Here is a 7089-nt window from a genome sequence, read left to right as displayed (position 1 = left end):
CCCTAGTGGTTCTCAACCTTCCTAATGCCGCGACCCTTTAATACAGTTCCTCATGTTGTGGTGACCCTCAACCCTAATATTGATCCATTCTACAGATGGAGAACACTGATGCAGAGAGTCTTAGGCGACCCCTGTGAAACATGCTTGTGTTAGAACTGACATACGGTACATTTTCTGTTTACTGAATATTCTGTATGTGTAGGTGTAGCCCCCATCTCCTATTAGCTCCAATTGGAAACAATGGGGGATGGGGCACCCCCTTTGGGAGTCCATAACTTTGGACCCCCTGGACCAAACCTCACCTAACTTGGGTGGTATCATCAGGAGAGTCTCCTAAAGATACCCTGAAATTCTGGTGCTGCTAGCGGCTAGCCTAAAAACCGCACCCCCTGCAGGCCAAAAACGGAAAAACACTAAAAAATACAAAAAAACCCTGAAAGTTTTGCTGCCCCCGGGCGCGTGCCTGGTGCAACGCGCACCCCCTGGTCCCCTTATAGCTACGCCTCTGGTGTGTGTGTGGGGCAATGGCAGCATTTGAGGAAAGGAGAACGTTCAGCAGGGATGTCATACTGTAGAGGCCATCTGCCAAAGCTGTAATTTCCTCCAAGGAAATTGACCCCTGTGGAGGTCAGTTGTAATTATGTGTGATTTCAAGGCCACACCTTGAGGTTGGTATTTACATTCATTAGCAAGCCACTTTTCGATTTAAAAATAAGCGAGGGTAAAAAAAACCTCAATAAACAAGACAATGCTGTAGTCACTTGTTCATACAGGAGCAATTGATAGGCTATTCACAGAGCCTGGAAATAATGACCAAAATAATTTGTTTTCTCGAAGAAGAAGAAGAAGAAGAAGAAGAAGAAGAAGAAGAAGAAGAGGAAGAAGAGGAGGAGGAGGAGGAGGAGGAGTTATATCCCCCCTTTCTCTCCTGCAGGAGACTCAAAGGGGCTTACAATCTCCTTGCCCTTCCCCCCTCACAACAAACACCCTGTGAGGTGGGTGGGGCTGAGAGAGCTCTGAGAAGCTGTGACTAGCCCAAGGTCATCCAGCTGGCGTGTGTGGGAGTGCACAGGCTAATCTGAATTCCCCAGAGAAGCCTCCACAGCTCAGGCGGCAGAGCTGGGAATCAAACCCGGTTTCTCCAGATTAGATACATGAGCTCTTAACCTCCTACGCCACAGCTGCTCCTAAGCAGAATGCATGACTCTGGAGCAGTGGTTCTCAACCTTCTGAATGCCGCGACCCTTTAATACAGTTCCTCATGCTTTGGTGACCCCCAACCCTAACATTTATCCATTTTACAGATGGAGAACACTGATGCAGAGAGTCTCAGGCGACCCCTGTGAAAGGGTCGTTCGACCCCCAAAGGGGTCCCAACCCACAGGTTGAGAACCAATGTCTGGAGGTTTACCCCTGATATCAATAACATGGCCCCACGTCACAAATAAAAAGCCACGATGTGTGGTGGTGAAGGCAGAGTAAAAAAAAAAATGTACACCAGAAAGACTGCATTCCTACAATCCTCGGGAGGAAATTCCAATAGCCTCTGTCGGACTTGTTGCTAACTAAAAAAATATGCATATTTCAACGGATACAGTGCATTTTCCTCCAAAGATTCTTTACATTTGATAACCTACTACAAGAGCCCTAGATTAGCTAGGAAGCCTGTAATCATTGTAAGGCGAGAGGAAAAGGCAGGGGATAATGATGTAAGGCAGGACATTAAATTCAAAATTTTAATTTTGGCAGAAGGAAATCGCTTCATAATTAGGGGAGGAGTTGGATGGTTTGACCTGGAGGTAATACTCCCAAGTTCCAAGATGTTATATCACGTTCCCTTCCTGAACTCCACTCTCCCCAAATATCACTCCCAGATCTCCAGGCGTTCTCCACCTCCCTTCAGCTGGAACTGCCAACTCTACAAGGTCTGGCATAATAAGTGACCATGAAGGCACGGGCCTTAGAGGAGCACAGGAAGATCAGTCAGAACATAGAAGAAATAAGCCTTTGCAATACATTACCGTTATTGTACAAAGCAAGGGACTAAAAGAAGAAGCAACAAACAGCATACAGCAAGACCATGATGTCAGCTTGTGGTTGCAAAACACGAAGCTAGCTTTTGGTCACGATTAGCAAAGGGTCAAGTCCGTGCATTCATGCTAGCACGCCTCAATATTTTCCCATCAGCGGAAACCTCAGGGAGATACCTCCAGATCCCTAAACATCAGAGACTATGCCGTTTCGGATGTGGATCTATAGAAACCATAACTCATATTCTTCTGGAATGCTGTCTTCACAGTAACCTGCGCATGATTTTAATTCACCCTCTGCTGCTTCCAAGACTTGAGCACTCCAAGTTTCAGGCCACTCGCTTTCTGCTAAGTGACTGTAATGCATCGATCACCTTGGCAGTGGCTAAATTCTTGGAAAGCATTTTAAACACCCGTATTTAAATGTTTTAAAAGTTTTCTCTTTTAAATGGAAATAATTTATATGCCATTAAAGGTTAAAATGAAATGAAAATGAAAGGGTCAAGTCAAGAGGGCTTGCAAAATAATTAGCTACATGCACAGAACTAGGGAGCATGCATAGAAACTCTCAGGAACTGTAGCACAATCTGCCCAATCAACCATAAGCACACACCTAATCAACAGTCTGCAGAAATTATGCAGAGTAGACGTATCCAGAAAAAGCTGAGTTACCGAAGCAGGCAGAGTGCAGCTGCGACAGGCAAGGCACAGCAGAATATCCACCAAACCACGAGTTAGTTTTACTTCCAAGAAGGCTTTATCTTAGGTACAGTTATTTACAGTATATACAGATATCAGCAAACAGTTGGGCAGCATGTTCCGCAGCAACTCAATAATCCCTAGACACAGTACTAGAGAACAGGCTGTACTTTTATACTTCTGTTAGCCTATCACTGTAAAGGTCAGTTATCTGGTTTTTACTGGTTATGTATAGTTACATCTGGTCTATGACAGGTGCTTCTCCCAGCAACCTCTGGAAGGAGCTGTCAACTAGATCATTTTGATCTGTCTGCTCACAAGATGCATACCAATATTCTATATTCTCTGACAGTTTTAGGGCCAATCAGAAAGCGACTCATGTACTAATATGCAAATTGTATAAATATGCAATTTATTGAACACAGTTATTATTTGAATGTATCTTGCCTGACTCACCCGCATGTGTTCCTCTTTATTGCAATAAACACTACCCTTTTCTACTGTCCACACATTTTTATTTGGCATTATTTTTCCAGCATGATCAAATGCAAATACAAGTAGCTTCTTTTGGTCCACTGGGATCATGATATCTGCCGTACCAAGTCTTGCTAAAGCAGTAGAAATACAGATGGTAGCACTGTTTTCATACAATCAAAAATACTGTGACGCTGCAGGAGGCCCCAGGGATACCAAGAACTGCAACAGGTCCTGGGGGAAAGGCTATCTTTGCAGTTTTGATCCACCCCATTTAAAGAAAACACAAAACAGCAAACTCATCTATGCTTAGAAACAAGATTTCAGAAAACCCTCTATAACAGTGATGGCGAACCTATGGCACGGGTGCCAGAGGTGGCACTCAGAGCCCTCTCTGTGGGCACACGCAAACAGAGTGCCCCCCCCCCCCCACATCTAGGCTGACCTGGGCCGCTGGGCTCAATTATTAGCATTAAATCTAAGACCTAGTTTTGGGGAAGTAGTGTAGGTAACCCTGTTAAGCACTGTTAAACCCCACTGATTTTCATGCAAAGAACTAAAGCATGATCCTTTACCTGAGAGTAAGCTCAGTTGCTGGCAATGGGGCTTGCTTCTGAGTAAACCCTCCTAGGGTCGTGATTCACCCGTTGGAAGAGTTGCACGGTTGCTTCAAAGCAAAGCCACCGACTACCACCAAGCTTACTCCTGAGTAACGCTTGTCTCGGAGCCAACCGTTTTTTCTAAACTAAAACCTCAGTATTCAGGTTAAATTACCGTGTTGGCACTTTGCGAGAAAATCAGTGGGTTTTGGGTTGCAATCTGGGCACTCGGTCTCGAAAAGGTTCGCCATCGCTGCTCTATAATCTCTTGTTTTAGTATTCTCTGGCTGTGGGTAAGCGCTTGCTATTATTTCAACTCAAGCAAATGGCTAAAATAACCAGTCATGGATTCCTAGAGAGGCTTCAAACCGTTGTTGATGCTGGACCCTCCAAGATTACAGCCATCATGTCAGTTTTCACAACATGAGAGCAAAATGAGGCATCTGGACCAGGGGTAGGGAACCTGCGGCTCGAGAGCCGCATGCGGCTCTTCTGCCCTTGCACTGTGGCTCCACAAGCCAAGCTACCGGCCCCATCCTTGCCCGCCCTGCAGGCAACAGGACGGGTGTGCACCAACTGCCCACGGTTGGCTGGGCCGTGCCGTGGGCTTCCCCTCTCGCCCACCCCGTTGGAGCGGGGCGGGCGCATCCATGCGCTTCTCAGAATGAGCGGAGTAAAAGGTAAAAAAAAATCCCAATATATATAGTGTTATCTTTATTTTAAATGTCAAAAATTATTTGCGGCTCCAAGTGTTTTCTTTTCCTGTGGAAAACGGGTCCAAATGGCTCTTTGAGTGTTAAAGGTTCCCTACCCCTGATCTGGACTGTCTAAATTCCTCCCACTTCTGCAAACTGGGCCCATGGTGTTTTTTTTAACTCACAATCCCCTTCACTTTACAGTGGCCCTGGGAAATTTCAGCCCTAAGTACCAGTAGCAGGCCCTGTTTGAATCATTTCTAGGACTAATAAATACCTGCAGACTGAATGCGAACACAGAGCCTTTCCCAACACTCTGTTCCAGGCAATAAAACATAGCTTCCAGTTTTAACAGCATTTCTCAGGAATGAAGGAAGTTGTGCTGGATGACAAATCAACTTCTCTTTATTCAGTCATCATATTGACTTACGTTTTATTTGTTTTTCCAAAGGGTCAAAGAGCCACTTGCTTAATTTACGGTGCTGCCACTGATGCGTGTATGTAGACAGAGTGAAACTTTAGGGTTGTTGCCCGCCTCTCGATAGAGGAAACTGTATCCATGGCTTCCAAATAAAAAAATCCACTGATAATAAAACAGAAAATTGTATATACAGATATATTCAGTAAACAGAAAATGTATGTCAGTTCTAACACAAGCATGTTTTATGACATGCTTACATTAAAAGAAAGAATCAGAAATCAAAGCAAAATACCTGTGTTATCAAGTCATACACTATTTGTCAGCTGGAAAAACCTTGGCACTGAAACACACTTTCCAATCTCACTAAGAAAGAAAATACCAAACTCTGGCACTGTCCACGTACAACAAAATAGTCATCCATGCCACTAAAGCAGACCTGGGCATTATACGGCCCGCCGGATGACCCTAACTGGCCCCCCTGCCGTGCTGGGGAGCGAGGCGTCTTTGAAAGCCCAGCAGAAGCCTGTTGCCTTGGCTGCTGGCTTCTGCGGGGCTTTCAAAAGCGCCTCGCCCCCCTGCCTTTCTAGGGAGCGAGGTGCCTTTGAAAGTCCCGCAGAAGCCGGTTGCCTTGGCTTTCAAAAGCGCCTCGCCCCCCTGCCTTTTGGCCCGGCCCTCCACAATATTTTCTGTTTCTTATGCGGCCCCATGGAAAAAATAATTGCCCACCCCTGCACTAAAGCTTTGTACACTTGATACAACCAAAGTAATCATAAAAGTTTTGTAGGGCTCAAAGGGATCCTGAGGACACATGAATAAAGTAAGCTAGAGCAGATATGTCTCTTTAGATATGCTTAAAGCATTCTCTTGGTGAGCCAGTCCCAATTAAGCCGAGCCTCTCTCCTTCCAGCGTGCTGTAGTGGTTAAGAGCAAGTGGACTCTAATCTGGAGAAACGAGTTTGATTCCACACTCCTCCATATAAGGACTCCTCCATAAATATTGAAACTGTTTAATTACTGGGGTATTGAGCTTAGTGGAATGTTAGACTGGAGGTTTTCCAGTCTAGCTGCTGAATCCTTGTTAGGATGATAACAACTAGATTGGTTAGGTTAATTAGTTCATATGTAATGTATTCTATTGTTTGTAGTGTAGTTGGGATTAATAGGACTGTTTATTCTCGGGTTAATGGACTGTAATAATTTAAGAACTCAAGAACATAAGAACTAGCCTGCTGGATCAGACCAGAGTCCATCTAGTCCAGCACTCTGCTACTCGCAGTGGCCCACCAGGTGCCTTTGGGAGCTCACATGCAGGAGGTGAAAGCAATGGCCTTCTGCTGCTGCTGCTCCTGAGCACCTGGTCTGCTAAGGCATTTGCAATCTGAGATCAAGGATCTCTGCTACTCGTCTCTGCTGGTTCCAGAGACTAACTGAAAAGATTTAAAAATGTGAAAAGCCCCACCTCTCAGCAGCCCCACCAGTCAGCAGCCTCAGCAGCCCCCACCAACCAGCAGCCCCAGGACAAGGAGAAAAAAGAGAAAACCCCTGTTAAAAATACACTGTTTAAACAATGTGGCTTTGAGAAAAGCCCTCTAAAAAGAAAACCAGAGCTCACTCAGCCCTTTCTGGCCCACTCCTCTTCTCCACTGCTACTCTTCTCTGCTGGTTCCAGAGACTAACTGAAAAGAGACTGGAAGTCGCCATTTGAAACTCTTTCTTATTATTGTCAGGTTAAAATTTTGTTGTATTGTTAGGATGGGTTTATTGTTGGTCATGATGGACTACTAAGTGTGTTATTATGATATACTTGTGTAGATGTTAGGTTGTTCTGTTGGTGATATTCTATGAATGTTATTATGTTGTATTATTGAGAAATGATGTCGAACTTGTTAAATGATATTTCTGATGTTGATGTTAATTAATATGTGGTGAACTGTGTTTCTGATAACCTGATATTAGATATTGTTAAGAGTTATTGAGTTTTTGTTAGGTATTCTGTTTTGATGCATTGTATCTATTATGTATTATTGGTTGTATTATTGTTTACTGTTGTCCACTGCCCTGAGCCCTCCGGGGGAGGGCGGTATATAAATTAAATTTAACATAACATAACAAGCAGTGGATTCTTATCTGGAGAACTAGATTTGTTTCCCCACTCCTACATTCCTGCTGGG

This window comes from Sphaerodactylus townsendi, linkage group LG03, assembly GCF_021028975.2.
Source record: "Sphaerodactylus townsendi isolate TG3544 linkage group LG03, MPM_Stown_v2.3, whole genome shotgun sequence".
NCBI lineage: Eukaryota > Metazoa > Chordata > Lepidosauria > Squamata > Sphaerodactylidae > Sphaerodactylus > Sphaerodactylus townsendi.
The sequence above is the reverse complement of the archived record's forward strand: the minus strand, read 5'-3'. Positions refer to the sequence as shown.